The following is a 22,011-nucleotide window of genomic DNA, read 5'->3' as shown; positions in this document are numbered from 1 at the left end:
CTCTCTCTCTCTCTCTCTCTCTCTATATATATATATATATATATATATATATATATATATATATATACTCCTGGAAATTGAAATAAGAACACCGTGAATTCATTGTCCCAGGAAGGGGAAACTTTATTGACACATTCCTGGGGTCAGATACATCACATGATCACACTGACAGAACCACAGGCACATAGACACAGGCAACAGAGCATGCACAATGTCGGCACTAGTACAGTGTATATCCACCTTTCGCAGCAATGCAGGCTGCTATTCTCCCATGGAGACGATCGTAGAGATGCTGGATGTAGTCCTGTGGAACGGCTTGCCATGCCATTTCCACCTGGCGCCTCAGTTGGACCAGCGTTCGTGCTGGACGTGCAGACCGCGTGAGACGACGCTTCATCCAGTCCCAAACATGCTCAATGGGGGACAGATCCGGAGATCTTGCTGGCCAGGGTAGTTGACTTACACCTTCTAGAGCACGTTGGGTGGCACGGAATACATGCGGACGTGCATTGTCCTGTTGGAACAGCAAGTTCCCTTGCCGGTCTAGGAATGGTAGAACGATGGGTTCGATGACGGTTTGGATGTACCGTGCACTATTCAGTGTCCCCTCGACGATCACCAGTGGTGTACGGCCAGTGTAGGAGATCGCTCCCCACACCATGATGCCGGGTGTTGGCCCTGTGTGCCTCGGTCGTATGCAGTCCTGATTGTGGCGCTCACCTGCACGGCGCCAAACACGCATACGACCATCATTGTCACCAAGGCAGAAGCGACTCTCACCGTTGAAGGCGACACGTCTCCATTCGTCCCTCCATTCACGCCTGTCGCGACACCACTGGAGGCGGGCTGCACGATGTTGGGGCGTGAGCGGAAGACGGCCTAACGGTGTGCGGGACCGTAGCCCAGCTTCATGGAGACGGTTGCGAATGGTCCTCGCCGATACCCCAGGAGCAACAGTGTCCCTAATTTGCTGGGAAGTGGCGGTGCGGTCCCCTACGGCACTGCGTAGGATCCTACGGTCTTGGCGTGCATCCGTGCGTCGCTGCGGTCCGGTCCCAGGTCGACGGGCACGTGCACCTTCCGCCGACCACTGGCGACAACATCGATGTACTGTGGAGACCTCACGCCCCACGTGTTGAGCAATTCGGCGGTACGTCCACCCGGCCTCCCGCATGCCCACTATACGCCCTCGCTCAAAGTCCGTCAACTGCACATACGGTTCACGTTCACGCTGTCGCGGCATGCTACCAGTGTTAAAGACTGCGATGGAGCTCCGTATGCCACGGCAAACTGGCTGACGCTGACGGCGGCGGTGCACAAATGCTGCGCAGCTAGCGCCATTCGACGGCCAACACCGCGGTTCCTGGTGTGTCCGCTGTGCCGTGCGTGTGATAATTGCTTGTACAGCCCTCTCGCAGTGTCCGGAGCAAGTATGGTGGGTCTGACACACCGGTGTCAATGTGTTCTTTTTTCCATTTCCAGGAGTGTATATATATATATATATACAGATGGCGGTATTATCATATACGCAATTTATAAAAGGGCAATATATTGGTGGAGCCGTCATTTGGGAAAGGTTTCCGCCATGATTATGGCCACACAATGGGAAGTACCAAGTTTTAAAAGCGGAATGGTATTTGGCGCTAGATGAACGAGACATTACATTTAGACCCGTCAAGGTAGCCGAGAGCTCTAACGCGCTGCTTCCTGGACTCAGGTAGCCGCGCCGGCCCGGGATCGAATCCGCCTGGCGGATGAACGACGAGGACCAGTGTGCCGGCCAGCCTGGATGTGGTTTTTAATGGTTTTCCACATCCGGCTAGGTGAATACCGGGCTGGTCCCCACGATCCGCCTCGGTTACACGCGTCGCAGACACTTGAAACACGTCCGCACTATTTCACGATTTACACTAGACGCAGACAGTTGGGGTACACTGATTCCGTTCTGGGGGGTATGGGATGACGGCAGGAAGGGCATCCGACCATCCCTAACACTAACATTGCCAAATCCGTTGTAACCACGCCGACCCTGCGATCGTTGTGGGACTATGTCTGATGGTAGGATTCGAGTGTGGCGCAGATCCCAGGAAGCCATAGACCCACGTTGTCAACAAGGCATTGTGCAAGTTGGTGGTGGCTCCAAAATGGTGTAGGCTGTGTGTACATGGAATGGGCTGTGTCCTATGCTCTAACTGATCCTGTCATTGACTGGATATGTTAATGAGCGGCTGCTTGGAGAGCATTTGCAACCATTCATGGAGTGCATGTTCCGAAACAGCGATCGAAGTTTCGTGGATGACAATGCGCCATGTCAGCAGACCACAATTGTTCCCAATTGGTTTGAAGACCATTCTGGATAATTCGAGTGAATGATTTTGCCACCCATATCGCCCGAGTGAATCCCATCGAACATTCATGGGACATAGTCGAGAGGTCAGTTCACGAATAAAATCCTGTACAGGCAACACTTTCGCAGTTATGGACGATTATAGAGGCAGCATGACTATATATTTCTGCAGGGGACTTCCAACGACTTGTTGAGCGCATGCCACGTTGAATTGCGGCACTACGCCGGGCAAAAGGAGGTCCAACAAGATAATATGAGGCAACACATGACTTTTGTCACCCCGGTGGACGTGCAATACCTTCAGGGTCAACTGCCACTGCCTGCACAAATCGTCGATCCTAGGCAGGCCACTGTGCATTTCACTGCAGTCATCTGGGGTTTCAGTGTTTCTGTAGATAACACTATCTTCTGCATGTAGTGTCACGAAAATCACCTACATCGTTAATGTAAACTGTTAACTGTAATCGCCCTATTACACTATTTGAAGTACTCCAGAAACTACTTGGGCACCAGGGCCCAACTGTTGTCTGTTAGATTCTGTTGGTGTTTTACCTAAGTGTATACTTCAATGTCCATGTAGAGCCATCAATAAACGGACGGAAACATCTAGATATATTTGTGAAGGCTCATTTCCACTACCAGACTGAGCATCTTGACGGGATATTTTTCCTGAGGAAAAGGATCGCAAACTTTTTTTGTGTTGTATGGAGAATTTAATTTTTGTTCCAGTATAATGTAATTTCTTGTCATTCAATCTAAACGCCAGTAGCTCAGAAGCCGGTTCTTAGTTATTGAGTTCTCTCACATGGACACTTAACTTACTATCCCTAAATATTTAGGGTAATGTTTAGCGACAGTCACTTCGTCAGTAAGAGGATCAAACAGGTCGTCTTGCAGAGACTGCATCAGAATATATCCAACTGCTTCAGTTATTTTATATATACGCCGTTAGCATGTACAACAGAAAAAGAACAGGCAAGATCGGTGTGATATTGGGGGTCTCTCTAGATTACTGGCACTACTGATTTCGGTTTCCATTTTTTTCCGTGTGTCCACTGGACTTCGTAATAGATACAATTTTACACTTAGTATCTGGAATTTACGGTTCATCTCAGTCTACAAGCATTACGCCAATATCCATGGTACGCCATTTTAACGAAATCTATTATATATTTTTCTGTTTTCTATCATAGTACAACTTCTCCGACTGTAGGACTTTTCAATAGATCTACGTCGTACGGGGTAGACTCGCGGTCTAGGCGTCTGGTCACGGTTCGCGCGACTCCCCCGGCGGAGGTTCGAGTCCTCCCTCGGGCATGGGTATTTGTGTTGTCCTCAGCGTAAGTTAGTTTAAGTTAGATTAAGTAATGTGTAAGCTTAGGGACCGATGGCGTCAGCAGTTTGGTCCCGTAAGACCTTAGCACAAATTAAAAAGAAAAAAAAATAGATTTACGCAAGCAAAACTTGTGGTTATGTTCTATGTTAACACAATGTTTCGTAAACAAATATGGTTCAAATGGCTCAAATGGCTCTGAGCACTATGGGACTTAACATCTGAGGTCATCAGTCTCCTAGAACGTTGAACTACTTAAACCTAACTAACCTACGGACATCACACACATCCATGCACGAGGCAGGATTCGAAATTGCGACCGTAGCGGTCGCTCGGTTCCAGACTGAAGTGCCTAGAACCGCTCGGCCACAACGGCCGGCAAACAAATATGGTATTATAGTAAAACCTTCATTTATGTGTTTGTTGTACACAGAAAAAGAAAGAAACATTACGGATATATTACACAAGTATTAATTGTCACCTAACCGCAACTCAGTGGGCAAGATAAAAAGGAAAGAACCACAACGTAAACCAGCAAGTTTATATGCGATCTACAAATAAGAAAAACTAAAGAAAAAGATGGTGAAAGGTGAACTTTACACCAACAAATATCAGCCCACCTGTAATGTTTCAACGTCCCTTGTGTGTATGCAAGTTTCTAGACACTTCTTGAAAAATTAAGGATTACGCAAACACCTCCAGATCAGTTTTCGTTTCTTGTCGGTTTATAACTGCAGAAAAGTATCTTCCAAACTCCTGAAAAGGTTCGACTACTTTTTCGATAATCTGTGAGCCGTTACCTAGCAACAGTATGTAAATAGTCCGCAGGGCCAGTACGACTGACAGCGACATTCTGGTGAGTAAATATAAATTCCCTGTGTTAATTTAATTATTACTAAACATATCGTCTCTGGACTTGTGCTTCTAGTGGAAATTGAAATAAGAACACCGTGAATTCATTGTCCCAGGAAGGGGAAACTTTATTGACACATTCCTGGGGTCAGATACATCACATGATCACACTGACAGAACCACAGGCACATAGACACAGGCAACAGAGCGTGCACAATGTCGGCACTAGTACAGTGTATATCCACCTTTCGCAGCAATGCAGGCTGCTATTCTCCCATGGAGACGATCGTAGAGATGCTGGATGTAGTCCTGTGGAACGGCTTGCCATGCCATTTCCACCTGGCGCCTCAGTTGGACCAGCGTTCGTGCTGGACGTGCAGACCGCGTGAGACGACGCTTCATCCAGTCCCAAACATGCTCAATGGGGGACAGATCCGGAGATCTTGCTGGCCAGGGTAGTTGACTTACACCTTCTAGAGCACGTTGGGTGGCACGGGATACATGCGGACGTGCATTGTCCTGTTGGAACAGCAAGTTCCCTTGCCGGTCTAGGAATGGTAGAACGATGGGTTCGATGACGGTTTGGATGTACCGTGCACTATTCAGTGTCCCCTCGACGATCACCAGTGGTGTACGGCCAGTGTAGGAGATCGCTCCCCACACCATGATGCCGGGTGTTGGCCCTGTGTGCCTCGGTCGTATGCAGTCCTGATTGTGGCGCTCACCTGCACGGCGCCAAACACGCATACGACCATCATTGGCACCAAGGCAGAAGCGACTCTCATCGCTGAAGACGACACGTCTCCATTCGTCCCTCCATTCACGCCTGTCGCGACACCACTGGAGGCGGGCTGCACGATGTTGGGGCGTGAGCGGAAGACGGCCTAACGGTGTGCGGGACCGTAGCCCAGCTTCATGGAGACGGTTGCGAATGGTCCTCGCCGATACCCCAGGAGCAACAGTGTCCCTAATTTGCTGGGAAGTGGCGGTGCGGTCCCCTACGGCACTGCGTAGGATCCTACGGTCTTGGCGTGCATCCGTGCGTCGCTGCGGTCCGGTCCCAGATCGACGGGCACGTGCACCTTCCGCCGACCACTGGCGACAACATCGATGTACTGTGGAGACCTCACGCCCCACGTGTTGAGCAATTCGGCGGTACGTCCACCCGGCCTCCCGCATGCCCACTATACGCCCTCGCTCAAAGTCCGTCAACTGCACATACGGTTCACGTCCACGCTGTCGCGGCATGCTACCAGTGTTAAAGACTGCGATGGAGCTCCGTATGCCACGGCAAACTGGCTGACACTGACGGCGGCGGTGCACAAATGCTGCGCAGCTAGCGCCATTCGACGGCCAACACCGCGGTTCCTGGTGTGTCCGCTGTGCCGTGCGTGTGATCATTGCTTGTACAGCCCTCTCGCAGTGTCCGGAGCAAGTATGGTGGGTCTGACACACCGGTGTCAATGTGTTCTTTTTTCCATTTCCAGGAGTGTATATCTTCCACTAAAATGCTCCTCACTGGAATGCTCGCGACATGACGATACGATTGTTCCGTGAGAGGAAATAAGTCATCAAAGCTTCTGCACGCTACCTCAAGCACAGAGAGTAGGTGGTTCCTCTATTCTCAAATGGTTCAAATGGCTCTGAGCACTATGGGTCTTAACATCTGAGGTCATCAGTCGCCTAGAACTTAGAACTACTTAAACGTTACTAACCTAAGGACATCACTCACATCCATGCCCGAGGCAGGATTCGAACCTGCGACCGTAGCTGTCGCGCGGTTCCTGACTGTAGGGCCTAGTAGCGCTCGCCCATCCCGGCCGGCTTTATTCTCAACAAAAGGTTTATTTCGAAGTATTTTTAAATTGTTTTTAGTAGGGGGTCTTATACGCTGGGCCGGCCACAGTGGCCGAGTGGTTCTAGGCGCTTCAATCCAGAACCGCGCGACTGCTACGGTCGCAGGTTCGAATCCTGCCTCGGGCATGGTTGTGTCCTTAGGTTAGTTAGGTTTCAGTAGTTCTCAGTTCTAGGTGACCTATGACCTCAGATGTTAAGTCCCATAAAGCTCAAAGCCATTTGAACCATTATTCGCTGGTTGAAGGTAAAACATGAAAATGAAACATGAGTTATCAGCAGATAACATTCAAGGGTAATGTACAGCACGCTTTTGACTTATATCTGCTGATAGAGGTTGTGATGTGTTGAGAAGATCCATTTGGTTCACTAGAGAGGGCAGGAGCTAGCAAAGAAAGCAAAAAGACTTTCATCAAAGATATAAATATACTTAAGGCCTTCTTTAGAAACGAAAGGTGGACGAAGCTAAAATCAGAGAAAGAAGAGCATTCACTTGGATTTTTGTCTATCGATCTGCCGAAAATTTCTAAAAGGTTTTGGTCCTACGCAAAGCCAATAAACCTATCAAAGTCACCTGTACAGTCCTTCGGAGATCATACTGGCACTCGAACGGAGTATAACGCAGAGATGGCTAAAATATTGTAGTCTGACTTCCGAAATAGCTTTACCAAGGAAGATCGCTCCATAGTCCACAAATTAAAGTAGATAACAAAGTAAGCAAATGTATCACCTTACAAACTGATTAGAGTGGAGCACAAACGAAGTTAATACGGGAACGTACAATTTCATAGTATAAAGAAAAGCAATATTTTAAACATAGCTGCACAACAGCAACGGTTTCACGTAATAAAATTATAAACAGCCGACTAGTTGCAATGGATAAAGAGTCGGTCGTAAGCTCTGCAACATCCATGAGCTATTTTATATTAACGTGACAAACCCTAATTCTAGGGCTATATTTTATTTTTGACACATGGATCTATGCCGACAATTGTAAAAACGGCGATGGTACATTAGTCCTTACTAATGTAAAATTGTTACCTTCTGAAGAAGACAGATTTATATTTGTCGAAACCTAGGTAAAGAATTTCTATATCCATTGCAACTGGTCGGCTGTTAATAATTTTATTTATAAATAAAAGCCTTAGTTTTTTACTGTCAAAGTACGGTAGCTACTAAAGTTCCCAGATGACAGCTACGAGGCTGATCACGGATGCTGAAGTTGTATACAGGAACGTCGGAACGCTAGAAAATTGTGGCGAAATGCAAGAACATCTGCTTAATGCCAGAAGTGGTAATTGACGCTCAGCATAAATGAATGTAACGTACTGCACATAAAGAAACGATTAGACCCATTATTTTTCGATTACATGAGTGGAAAATAATCAACTAAACATAACACCCATAAAATGTGTAGGAGTTGGCGTCCGAAAACATCTTAAGGTTGACCATTGCATAAAGAGCTGTAGGAATAGCAAACGTCAGACATAGGTTGACTGGAAGAATCCTGGGAAAATAACATAAATAGCTTACAAAACACTCGTGACACCGATTCTTAAGTCCTGTTTGTCAGCCTGGGACCTTTACCAAAGAGGAGTAATAGAGAAAATTAATAAACCTGGAAGAAGAGCAGCACATTCATCACTTCAGTGTTCGGTAAACAGGAGGCCATTGCGGAGATGCTCAACAAAGTACAGTAGCAGACGCTTCAAGATTGGTATTTAGCATCCTCGAGAGTTTTACTCTTTAAATTCAGAGAGCATACGTTCCAAGAATAGTCAGGCAACGTATTACTTCCTCCCGCGTACATCTTGCAAAATTGTCATCAGGGGAAAAATCGTAGAAATTCTAGCTCAAATGGAGGCCTATGGGCAAACGTTCTTCTCACATACAATTGACAATGGAGTAGCAATGAGGGATAGGTACACTTAGAGTCATAAAAAGAGTTACACTCAGAATAACAGGGCTCTTTGCGATCATTGTTGGCAGGTAGGTAAATGGTACCACACATACGAAATGATTACATTTTCAACTTTGAAGGACACGGCCACAAAACGTGACGTGGAGTCCCCATAGTTGCGATACAAGCGCCCAGACAACGCGGTACAGGGTTGTACAGGTCTGGGATGCAGTCTCGGATGTAGATACTGCATCCTAAGCCGCTTGCACCTGGTGCTAGATGTCACTGAGCTTATGGGAATACGTGTACGTACTAAATCAATGATTTGCATCGAGAAGCCTCTCGAAATGCAGAGCGTCCACTACAATTCACATGTATGATAATGAGGTATGCGCAAGGAAGGTCTTGTACAAAATTAAGAATCGTGGTGTAGGAGACGGTACATTCAACTACTGAAATTGGAGTGGACTTCATTAAAATCATAATTTATTGGCGAAGTTTGTATGTAAAGCTGTACAGGACATAAAATTACAGATCTGATTATATCACAACTGGAGATGAGTGCATAACAGAATATTAATCCGTGCAAATTAGTTACTTATGATTTTGGATTGGAAAAGACTCTCCAGGGAGGGATGAGAGCAACTCTGATAATAAACTCGCGATATACCTAATTAAATAGCAGATGTGGTGTCGGATTGGTCATTATGATTGCGTCGATACCGAACAGTGAAGGAATGAAGCTTACATGAAGACAAGACAGCAGAGCCAAGGCTCGGGTATCAACTCAACGATGTGTGATCGATCAGTTTCCTGGTTATGTGGAGCATACAAACGCGCGTGTTCCCACATCAGTTCTACTGACTCGCCTCACTGCTGCGTGAACTTAACACTTCATGTGTTGAGCTGGATGAAGAGCTGGCGATGGAGAAGGTGGTGGACTGCAGAGAGCCGTCCCCCACCTCTCGAATGTTCGAGTCCCCAGTTCCTAACGGAACCGCCGTGTCCACGGCTCGGCTGCTATGGTTAGTAAGTATATACAGACTTACCACAGAAAGAAACATTACAAAATAGGAAGGAGTGTTCTCCGCAATCGTCATTCCTGACCCCATATAGGAATCAAATCCACGTTACTCTTGCGTCACGTGCTTCACTGGATGTGGTTCTCTCATACCGATGAGTGAAGGTGGAGTTCTGATGACGACGATCCGTGGCACCACACACATTCTCGACAGAGAAGGGTGGAGCAGTGCGGCTGGCCACGGCAGAGTATCCACAGCTGCAAGGCACGCTCGGGAGACAGCAGTGGTATGAGTACGAGCGTTGTCCTGTTGAAACACGGCACCGTGTTGGCGTACACAGAGGGCACAGCTATGGGATGCAGGACCTTGTCCACGTACGAGCAGCTGCCATGGAGCCCACTGGGTAGACTAACGGTGGATGGGCACCACACACACACCAGCCTGGAGGGACGTGTGATGGGAGACCACAAACGGCACCCCATTGAGCTCTCCACTGTGTCTCGAGACATGGATCTGTCTCGAGACATGCATCTGGTAGCCATCGTCTCCAAGTCAGAAAAGAAACTCGTCACTAACGATGACCCTATGCCAGTCTGCAGGATCCCGTGTCCGTCGTTGTCGACAGCAATGTATCGTGCATAACGGTGTGGTGTTATGAGTAGCAGGCGTCATAACCGTCAGCGTGCATTGAGCACCGAGTCATGCAACCGCCTGCCAATGGTACTGTCACTTGCGGGATGTTGCAGAGAGCGCATCGGATCTCGCTGAATGGCCCCTATCGTTGCCGTTGCATCTGCACGCGTGTTGCGGACAATCCGTCAGCCTTCCCTTCTTGTGGTACTTGTCGGACGTCCAGATCTTACATGTCATGCATGCGTGTCTTTCTGTATCCATTGCCGCCAACAACGTGCTATGGTGGTGTCTGTACCACTGGTGTGGCGCACAGTACGACGGTAGCACCACCCAGCCTCCTGGAACCCTTCGATGCAGCACCTGTCAATGCTCGTCTAGCTGGGCAACCCGCTATTGAACATGTGGCTCGGGCATAGCGCACGCTCTAGCGATGCGCTAAGTGACGCTACCCGCTGTTGTACTGGCCGGCACGGCGGTTTGGGGCCCTCTTATACCAACCGATGGCCGCGACGTCACGGCCCCACCCACTCTCCCTGACTGCACAGCCGTCCGTGCAAAAATTCATATGACTCTGAGCACCATTGGACTTAACATCTGTGGTCATCAGCCCGTGCAAAAGCAACCATTGCCATAGCTGATGATGTGAAACATACCCAGGCAGTTTGTTGTCGCTCGGAGAGGTCCTTATGGGTGTGTATTGTGTACTGTGGATTGAACCGGGGACCTAGCAACGACGGAGAGGCTTCGCCCCACTGTAGTCAGTGGTTCACAACCACACAACAGGCCACAGCAGTCCACCCCACCACCGCCTCACACCGAACTCAGGGTTATTGTGCTGTTCGGCCCCCAGTGGACCCCATGAGAGCGTCTCATACCATACGAGTGTAGCCCCAAATGTTTGTGTGGTAGAGTAGTTATGATGTACACGTACGTGGAGACAGTGTTTGCCCATCAGTCGCCGACATAGTGTAACTGAGGCGGGATAAGGGGAACCAGCCCGCATTCGCCTAGGCAGATGGAAAACCGCTTTAAAAACCATCCACAGGCTGGCCGGCACACCGGACCTCCACACTAATCCACCGGGCGAATTCGTGCCGGGGACCGGCATGCCTTCCCGCTCGGGAAGCAGCGCGTTAGACCGCAAGCCTAGCCGGGCAGCATCCTTATGAATACAGCTCATTTTGTGTCGATGAGTGTAATAAGAGTACCTCAAGTACATCCGTCACATAAAGTGTCTTGCAGGGCGTAGATTTAGATATGCATCGGTATTAATGTAGCAACAATATGCACTATGAGGAACAGATCCTTAATAAGATAATGAAATGCGCAAATTGTTGAGTTAGTCCTGAAAAGTCATCCTATTTCAGTAAAGTCACAATTCTCGGACTGCTCATGAGTGGAATGAGCCCATAGAAAAGAATAATACACAGTGATCAGTGGGTTCTGGGCCGCAGGATATTGGTCATCTTCTTCAGAGTACCGTAACAGACAGTACAGTATTGTAAGCAGTGAAGGATCGGCGCGGGAGCACTTCGACGGCCGTAGGCCTGCATGCGTCGACATTTCGCCGTCGTCTGCTACGGACTGGTCTGGTTGCACACACACTAAACTTTAGCCGTGGTGTCAGCAGCAGTACTACCTAGTTTGTTTACATCGGCTAATTTGCTAGTCTTCTTAATTACTTCCGGGAAGAAGTGGAATGTAACTGTTTATTTCTCTAATTTCTAGGCGTATTATTGAATTCGTTATAAGAGTTTGGGTATTTTGCGATCGCCTGTGTTTTGTAAGCGGACTCTGTATTGTAGATTTTAAAGCCAGTTTTCATTTTTTTCTCTTTTTCTTTTTTCACTGTTGTTTCACGTCATACTTAACAGTTTGATCTCCTGTAGCGTTCTCCCTGTAGTTTCTTAGTTAGTTCTACGGCAGTGGTTGGTACATTATTTTTGTGTTTTCAGTAGTGTCGTTCTTCCCGCGAACCATACGCGACTGGAACAGGAAAGGGAGGTAATGACAGTGGCTCGTAAAGTGCCCTCCGCAGACACCGTTGGGTGGGTGCGGAGTATAAATGTAGATGTAGATGAAATAATCTAGTGGATAACGTTGGAAGATCCACGATGCTCTTCACAGACGAAGTAACTGAGCATAGGAAGGTATAAAGTACTCAGTGTACATAAAGAATTTAGCATATGGTGTTAGCATTAGTATCACATTATTCGATGGTGGCGCCTATGTTTCCAGAAACACATCGTAAAGAAAAGAAAATGGAAAAGGAATGATGAAACATGTGTTACATAACTTACTGAACACCCCTCGTATGTTGATGACGTGATCCTTGGCGTCTGGAAGGCACTCGATACAGTCTCGTACTGTCCTTTAGTGAAAAAAAGTGAGGGCCTACTGAGTGTGGGACCAGATTTGTGACGGTAAAGAAAATGGAAATAAAAATGACAATACATAGTTACCTTATATAAAAGGTAGTAGTATTTTAAATGGCTTTGAAAGGAAAACAGTACCACAACAAAGGTAACGAAATTTGAGATCTTTTAACATTGCAGAGCGTCAGCTACCGTGAATAATTTAATGATTATAAAGAATCCGCCTCTATTGCAAATAGAAACCGAATGTTGACCTAGGTTTCGGCGCGGATAATCACGCCTTCTTTGGAACACACTGTAACGTCTAGTTGAAACAAAAACAACATATTATGTAGTAACGAGAAAATTATATGTATCATATCGTGTTATTGTATAAAATTATGTATTTTTTTTATTATTTATTTCTGAGAATATCTGCGTCGGCGAGTAATGAAACCGCCACAGACGATAAATGTCGAACAAAGATTAAAATAAGTAACTAGTATATAATACGTGACGAATAGCAATTTCTTTGTCTTCTTCATCTGGGAGTCGAACGAGTAAGATATCCTGTGTCGTAGTAGCGAACGCTAGTGTAGCATTCTTTTGTCGAGACTAAGCAATGTACGCCATTACGTGTGAATTCACAAAGGTCTGTAAGCACTGAGATATTTAAAGGTTTTAATAGAGTTGTTTAAATGAAAACTTGTATTATTTATTGTTAAGCTTGCTTGCATATTATCCCATCCTGTTGAGACATTTTTCAGTTATATAAATATTATCTGTGGTGCTGAGCTGCGTGGAGAACGAAGAGCCGCTGCCGCGGCGTATTTAAACGACTTACAATATAGTCGAGCATACCGCAAGGAAGCGGTAAAATAATAGTAAAATAATATTATTTCTTTTAGCTCCCAGACTGGCAGTGAAGATCAGCAGATTTTATGATGTGTTGCAGATTGACGCGGGCTGCTGATAGGATATAATTTACAGTGCAAATCATTTAATGTACCTTTAGAATCTGATAGGAATCTTGCTGTGCTCCGTTCTGATCTGGCAAACTTCATAGTGACAACGTATTTTTTAATGAGAGTCTCATGTTCTTGGGCTAGTCGTGGTATGAAATAGCATTTTAACGAGAAATAAAATCCAGTGCGAACTTGTGTTTTTGAACGATCACACGGACTGTAACATCAGTGCTCATAACAAAGTAATTTCAACTTTTAATCACTATGAAGTAGGGAAGATATATTGATTCTTAGCATGAGTTGCAGTTACGAAAAATCGTTCCTTAAATTGTAGGCCAGATACAGAACAATAAGACTTCCATATATACATTTTATTCCGCTAAAGGGTAATGATGATAAAGAAAAGCAAAGCACAGCATTATTAACAGATATTTCGCGGCTCTTTTCGTATATGCGATAATAAAAAACGTGAAAACACTAAAACTACAAACTGCCTAAAGAGGCATGGTCCAACATTAATAGACTTTTGGGCGTCCTAAATTAATGTTGGACCATGCCTCTTTAGGCAGTTTGTAGTTTTAGTGTGTTCCGAAGAACGCGTGGTTACCCGCGCCGAAGCCTAGGTCAACATCCGGTTTCTGTTTGCAATCGAAGCGGATTCTTTATAATCATTAAAGAGAAAGAACACGACACTATCAAGTTAAAAATTGAGTGCTTCAGTTCTGGAACTGTCACATCTTTTAAGTACAAGAAGTGATATTAAATGAGACGAGCAGACAAAATTAGTATCAGCGAAGGGGAATGGAAGATTTAGTTTTGTTCGGAGTTTTCTAAAATCAGTGGAGCAACGCATCTTTAATGGAAACAGTTTACAAGACGCTAGTGCGAGCAACTCTAAAATAATGCGCCAAAATTTGGATTTGGTATGAAACTGTCGTGACAGTGGATACCGAATGAATTCAGGGATTTGCTGCTAAGGTCGTATCAGTTTGGTATAGCCCATGAGGCGGTATAACAGAGATGATCAGAGAACTTATGTGGGAGTCTTTGGAAGGCAATGATGTTCTCGTGAAACCATCTAGCGCAAATTTAGAGAACGAATATTCAATTTAGACTGTGGGAGTTTCCGCTACATACGACACGCATGAGGGCAAGTCAAAAACTAAAGGTTATTTCTTTAAAAATAAAGATTTTATTGGGAAACGCACTTCAAGTAACATCGTTTCTTCTCACAGTGTCCCTCATCCTCTATGCACATGGTCCATCTATTGGCCAGCTTCCTAATTTCCTCCTGCACGGAGGTTGGAGGCGTCGTGCGCATACACTCCTGCATCGCCATGCAACCTCGTCACAAGACGAAAACTTGGTAGCTGCTCCTTCGTCGGACTAACAAGGCGAAAGTAATTTGAGGATAAGTAGGTCAGTTCTCTACGGCGGTGCTCCAGTAGTTTAAAAACCAAGGTTTCCAATGTTCTGTATGAGAGTGGGATTTATCTTGAAGGGAATGGCCTACCCGAAGGCTCTTCATTGCAAACAGTCACTCGTCCACGTTTAAAACGATTCATCCACTCGTAAAATTTTCATCCACTAAGCCAACTGTTGCCATTATGAGGCATCAGCCTCCAAACAATCTCCTCAGCTTTAGTCCTCTTCAGACTAAAGAAATCGAATCCCTCTCCTCCTTTTTTTCCTTGGTGCCTATCACACTGTGTCATTTCTATCAATCTACGGAGCAGAAAAAAATGCCCTTATTTACTGTATTGCTCTCACATGTTACGCAGAGCCGAAAAGAATAAATTAAGAGAGACTGACCCACGTACAGACAAATATAATCATTTTCCCATGTTCACTGCACGAACGGAATGGAATAGCAAAGCACGCCTACAGATATGAAGTACTTACCACCGTGCTTTGTTGGTTGGCTTGCAGAGAATAAATGTGAATGTCGTTGTAAGTAACTCTCAATAAAATATCGAGTTCGAGTCTCGGTCGGGCACACAGTTTTAATCTGCCGGGAAGTTTCATATCAGCGCACACTCCGCTGCAGAGTGAAAATCTCATTCTGGAAACATCCCCCAGGCTGTGGCTAAGCCATGTCTCCGCATTATCCTTTCTTTCAGGAGTGCTAGTTCTGCAAGTTACGCAGGAGAGCTTCTGTAAAGTTTGGAAGGTAGGAGACGAGGTACTGGCAGAAGTAAAGCTGTGAGTACAGGGCGTGAGTCGTGCTTCGGTGGCTCAGACGGTAGAGCACTTGCCCGCGAAAGGCAAAGGTCCCGAGTTCGAGTCTCGGTCGGGCACACAGTTTTAATCTGCCAGGAAGTTTCAAATATGGAGGTGTCATTTTTGAAACATATACCTCCTTTCTTAACTTTAGCATAACGTGTCTTCTTATGTGAGAAACTACAACAGTATTCCACTCACTTGTTCCTATCCCTCCAATGTTCTCCCATTAGCCCCTCCCCCTCTTCCGTTCCTGCTCGCCCTCATCTTGACTTGTTGATATCTCAAACCAGTTGGTGACGACATATCTATCGACTGTTACTGAGAAAAGCAAGCGACGAGCTCCCTTACTGCTAATTAGTAACTTAAGCTAGATTTACGTCTTCTGAGGCGGAAATGTCAATTAGCGAGCTGAATAATGACTACCGTATAACAAATCGCTGTCATTTTTTTCACCCGTGAAAACACTCATAAAGTAAATAATTATACTGATAGCAGCGACAGGGCTTCGTTGCTCTTAGAGAACTAAAACATTCCTCCTTTTTTAAGTTTCAGTAAATTACAGATTGGTCATGTCGTTTGTGAGGAAGAAATCCGAAGCTAGCCTCGTTCAGACAACACCGTTCTTCAGGGCCAAGAGCATCCAAACAGAGATATCAATTGAAACTTAACGGTTAATCGAAGGAATGCTTCCATCTCCGTGTACCCTGTTTGGCAATCCTACCTGTGGCGCTATTAATTAATTTAACAAATCGGCCCCCGAGAGCCGCGCAGTAAAGAAAACACCGCGCACCAGGTGATAAATTACAGGTTCTATTAAACAGCCGGCTCTGCCATTTGCATAATAAAGACATTCCGTACCGGGTGGTCGATGTTAATTCATTACTGCCCGGTCGCGCACTGTTCGGGAGGAACCCGCCGTGGTGGATCTAATACATTCTAGCCATTCGCGCCGGCGCGCTGAATTAATTGAACTATACAGGAGTCTAATGAGGTGGGCTACACGGACCGCGGCTCTGGTTGGTCCTTTGTGAGCAGCGGGACCGGCGCTAATACGTTCTGCCCGGCCGCGACGCTCCTTTTGCTCGTGCGCTCGCATCGCTGCGAGCATAAAAAGTAATAACTGTCATTACTCTTTAGGGAATGTTTAGCGCTTTGCATGACTATAACGCTGCGAGGATTAAAATTTATCTGTTCCGTCTGCATGTTTGAGTGATATTATGTTCAGACCACGGGGAACAGATCACGCAGTTACAAGCTGGCAGGCTAGCTTCACGAGCGCCATGGTTCCAACGTCAGTAGTGCGATCCTCCCGAATGTTCCCTTAAAACACGTCATTGAAAGTCGGAAAGCGGGTTAATATGAACGGCTGCAACCAGCTGAATTTCATTACTTTCCACACTGACGAAGGACAACGTCACTGGCAGTGTTGTGAAACTTGAGGATGTTTTCGAAACTTTTATGAGCTCCAGAGCTAAGAGAGTATGAGGAAAAACTTTTTGGACTCGCACAGACATAGTGTTCATATAAATTAAAGTATGTTACTGTTGAATTCTAAATATGCTATAACGTAAGTTAACTGCCACTTCGATCAATCTATCGCTTGCGCCTTGCCATGCGGCTACGCAGGGTCGGCCATGGTTAATCGGGTTTGGCATGTTAAGTTTCTAGGGGTGGCCGAATGCCCTTCCTGCCGCAACCCCGTACCCCCCAGGACGGAATTAGTGTACCGCAACGGTCTGTGTCTAGTGGAATCCATGAAATAGTGTGAATGTGTCCAGATGTCTGCAAGCTGTGTAACTGAGGCAGAACATGGGGACCAGCCCGGTATTCACCTAGCGGGATGTGGAAAACCGCCTAAAAACCACATCCAGGTTGGCTGGCCACCGGCTCCCGTCGTCAATCCGCCAGGCGGATTCGATCCGGGGCCGGCGCGCCTACCCGAGTCCAGGAAGCAGCGCGCTAGCGCTCTCGGCTACCCTGGCGGGTGTTTTAACTGACACTTCGATCGTGACAACATTTTTCTTTATGTTGTTGTTGTGACCTTCAATCGGAAGACTGCTTTGATGCAGTTCTCCACGCTACTCTTTCCTGTGCATGCCTCTTCATCCCCGCCATACTCCCTCCAGTACTAAACTAGTGATCCCTCGATGTCTCAGACTGTCTCCTGTCAACCGGTCCCTTCTTCTAGTCAGGTTATGCCACAAATTTCTTTGCTTCGCAGTTCTGTTCCGTACGTCCCCATTAGCTACGTGATCTACCCATCAAATATTCAGTATTCTTCTGTAGCACCGCATTTCAAAAGTATCTATTAGCTTCTTCGCCTAACTGTTTATTGTCTATTTTTCACTTCCATTCATAGCTATACTCCATACAAATACTTCCACAAAAGAATTTTTAACACTTAAATTTATATTCGTTTCTAACAAGTTTCTCTTCTTCAGAAACGGTTTTATTGCCATCATCAGTTGTTTTGCTGCCCAAATAACTAAATTCATCTAGTACTCAAGTGTCTCGTTTCCTAATGTAATTCTTTCATCATCACCCTATTTAATTCTTCTACATTACGTTATCCGTGTTTTGCTTTTGTTGACGTTTATCTTATATTCTCCTTTCAAGACACTTTCTATTCCGTTCAATTTCTGTTTCAAGTCCTTTGCTGTTTCCGACAGAATTACAATGTCAACTGCAAACGCTAAAGTTTTTCGTTTTACGCCGTGAACTTTAATCCATACTTCAAATTGTTCTTTGGTTTCATTTACTGCTTGCTCAGCACACAGAATGAATAATCTGTGTCAGTCCCTTCTCAACCACTATTTCCCTTACATTTCCCTCAACTCTTATTACTGCTGTCTAGTTTCTATACAAGTTGTAAATAGCCTTTTGCTCCCTAAATTGTACGCTGGCTACCTTCATAGTTTCAAAGAGAGTATTCCAGTCAATACTGTCAATAGCGTTCCCCAAGTTCATAAATGCCAGAGGCGTAGGTTTGTTTAACCTTCAGTAGCACCACAGTTCAAAGCTTCTGTGCTCCACTTGTCTGAACTCTTTGACGTCCACGATTAACTTCCATAGACGGCTACACTTCAGAGAAATACCTTCACGAAAATCTTCTTGACATATAAATTTATTTTCGACGTTAAATTTTTCTTTTTCAGAAAAGATTTTGTTCCTTTTGCCAGTCTGCATTTCATATTCTCTCTGCTTCGACACTTTTTATGCTGTCCAAATAACTGCCGGCCGTAGTGGCCGTGCGGTTCTAGGCGCTACAGTCTGGAGCCGAGCGACCGCTACGGTCGCAGGTTCGAATCCTGCATCGGGAATGGATGTTTGTGATGTCCTTAGGTTAGTTAGGTTTAAGTAGTTCTAAGTTCTAGGGGACTGATGACCTCAGAAGTTAAGTCCCATAGTGCTCAGAGCCATTTGAACCATTTGAACCCAAATAACTCATCTTATCTGCTACACTTAGCGACCCTTTTCCTAATCTAACTCCCTCAAGATCTACGTATAGCGGTTGTTGGCTGCTACAGAGTACTAACGAATTTTGGTTTGAAGAGACGTGGCAAGATAATTATTTGTGCTGACAATTTCTCTATTTCTATGCAAGTGGTGAGGTTTATCATTCACTTGCATGTTCGCTGCAGTCTCGACCGTGGCTGGATCCGAGTTAATTCTCTTCTAGCAGGGGTTCAGTTAATGGTTAATTACTATAACGTATAGGACAACACAGAGAAACTATAGACAAGATAAAATGAGTCTGTTCTGGTATAAACTACTGCACTCATGCTCATGAGAAGGATATTTGCAGAATGTGGTGCCTCACGAACGTGGCACTACACAAAACTGGCGCTAATAGCATAGGCACATAGAGAACACACACGATATTGATGTGTAAGTCCATGGTATTGGTGATAAATTGAGAAAATCATCCTGAAGCATGTGTGCTACAAAACGCCATGTACCCCGACATCAGTATGGGATATGATCACCATGCACAGATATACAGGCCGCACAACGGGTTGGAATACTCTGGATCAGCTGGTCGAGCAGCTGCTGGAGTATAGCCTCCCATTCTTGCACCAGTGCCTGTCGGAGTTCCTGAAGTGTCGTAGAGGTTTGAAGACGTGCAGCGATACGTCGACCGAGAGCATCCCAGACGTGCTCGATGGGGTTCAGGCCTGGAGAACAGGCAGGCCACTCCATTCGCCTGATATCTTCTGTTTCAAGGTACCCCTCCACGATGGCAGCTGGGTGGGGCCGTGCGTTATCATCCATCGGGAGGAAGGTGGGACCCACTGCACCCCTGAAAAGGAGTACAAAATTACGTCCTGGTACACCTGATGTGTTACAGTTCCTCTGTCAAAGACATGCATCAGTGTACGTGCACCAATCATAATCCTACCCCACACCATCAAACCACGACCTCCATACAGGTCCCTTTCAAGGACATAAAGGGGTTGGTACCTGGTTCCTGGTTCACGTCAGTTGAATACCCGCCAAGAATCACTGTTCAGACTATACCTGTACTCGTCCGTGAACATAACCTGGGACCATTGTTCCAATGACCATGTACTGTGTTCTTGACACCAGGCTTTACGGGCTCTCCTGTGACCAGGGGTCAAAGGAATGTACCTTGCGGGTCTCTGGGCGAATAAACCGTGTCTATTCAGTCGTCTGCAGACTATGTGTCTGGAGACAAGTGTTCCAGTGGCTGCGGTAAGGTTCCGAGCAAGGCTACCTGCAATACTCCGTGGCCGTCTGCAAGCGCTGATGGTGATATATCGTTCTTCTTGTGGTGTGGTACACTGTGGACGTCCCGTACTGTAGCGCCTGGACATGTTTTATGTCTGCTGGAATCGTTGCCATAATCTTGAGATCACACTTTTTGGCACAAGAAGGGCTCGTGCTACGACGTGCTGTGTTTGACCAGCCTCCAGTCGCCCTCGTATTCTGCCCCTCATAACGTCATCAATATGTGTTCTTTGGGCCATTTTCAACACGCACTCACCATTAGCACTTCTGAAAACGTCTGCACACTTACTCGCTGCACCGTACTCTGACATGCACCAACACACCTCTGCGTATGTGGACTGCTGCCATCGCCACCGTGCGACGACCGCAGGTCAGATGCACCGCATGGTCATACCCTGAGGTGATATTGAAACGTCCCCTTTGAAGAATTATACACGACTGTCCTTAACCTGTCATGATTTAATTTTGAAGACATAAGAAATTGGTAATTACTAGCTACGGCAGCTGCGTCGTCAGTTTCATAAGTACGTTTTGTGGCTGCCAGCGGTATGAGTCATTGCCTATTGTGTCTTTGTTGGCGCGCGTCGTTATTGGGATTTGGAGACCTAACTTCTACAAATTCACTTTGTCGAGAGGGCCTTGCTCTGTTTGAATCCCGCCAGTTCTGATGCAATTCAGGTCTGTCGTTACGATCATATCGTCTGTCGTCATGTCGGTAGATTCCATAGTTTCTTTCTTGTCGGTCGCAAAGCGCCCACCAGAGTGTTGTTTCACCATGTATCAGCATTATCTTTAATTTATGAGCATGAGTGCATATTGTTCCTCCAATAACACATAATAAAGTGGCGAGGTAGTCTGTTATACGAGTATAACCGTAAGTTTATGAAGACAGGTCCTAATGAATTTTGCTTCAGGACTAGAATATAAAATATAAAAATTTCAATCGTATGAAAAGCAGTGAATTAAAACGATCTATCCTTGAAATACAGGGGAGTGCGAGGGAAGGAAAAATGGAGAACTTTGTTCACAAGCGTGAAAGGTAACAGAAACTTAGACACAGCCAAACGGCGTCCTTCCGGTTCAGATCAAGCGAACGTGGTGGCCGGTGGATCAACGTGAGTTCACCATCATGCTCCCCAAACCATTGTAGCACTATTCTGGCCTTGTGACATGGACAGTTATCCTGCTGGAAGATGCAGCCCTCATCGGAGATGACATCAAGCATGAAGATATGCAAGCGATCTCGTGGAAGACCTAGTGACATCGGTCTGCTTCTGTGCTACGTGCAGCGGTCAGAAGCCACGGGCCACGGGTTGAGACTGCTGAAGAGGGTGCAGATAATCGAGAATGGACCGTCGATCAAAGGAAATTTTTCACCTGGTTGTATCAACCACGTTTCTTGCTACATCATGTCGATGGCCGTGTCCGGGTACACCGTAATCCAGGTGAACGGGTATTCGGAGCATGCACCTCAGCACAGAAGCAGACCGATGTCACCAGGTCTTCCATGAGATCACTTGCATATCTTCATGCTTGATGTCATCTCCGATGAGGGCTGCATCTTCCAGCAGGATAACTGTCCATGTCACAAGGCCAGAATAGTGCTACAATGGTTTGGGGAGCATGATGGTGAACTCACGTTGATCCACCGGCCACCACGTTCGCTTGATCTGAACCGGAAGGACGCCGTTTGGCTGTGTCTTGTCTAATTCATGTCACGCAGATTCGCTTCTGAATTGCGTTTCAGAGGTGACCACACGCTATTAAGCCAGCAGTCGT

The sequence above is a fragment of the Schistocerca piceifrons genome, chromosome 3 (assembly GCF_021461385.2).
Source record: "Schistocerca piceifrons isolate TAMUIC-IGC-003096 chromosome 3, iqSchPice1.1, whole genome shotgun sequence".
Lineage (NCBI taxonomy): Eukaryota > Metazoa > Arthropoda > Insecta > Orthoptera > Acrididae > Schistocerca > Schistocerca piceifrons.
The sequence above is the reverse complement of the archived record's forward strand: the minus strand, read 5'-3'. Positions refer to the sequence as shown.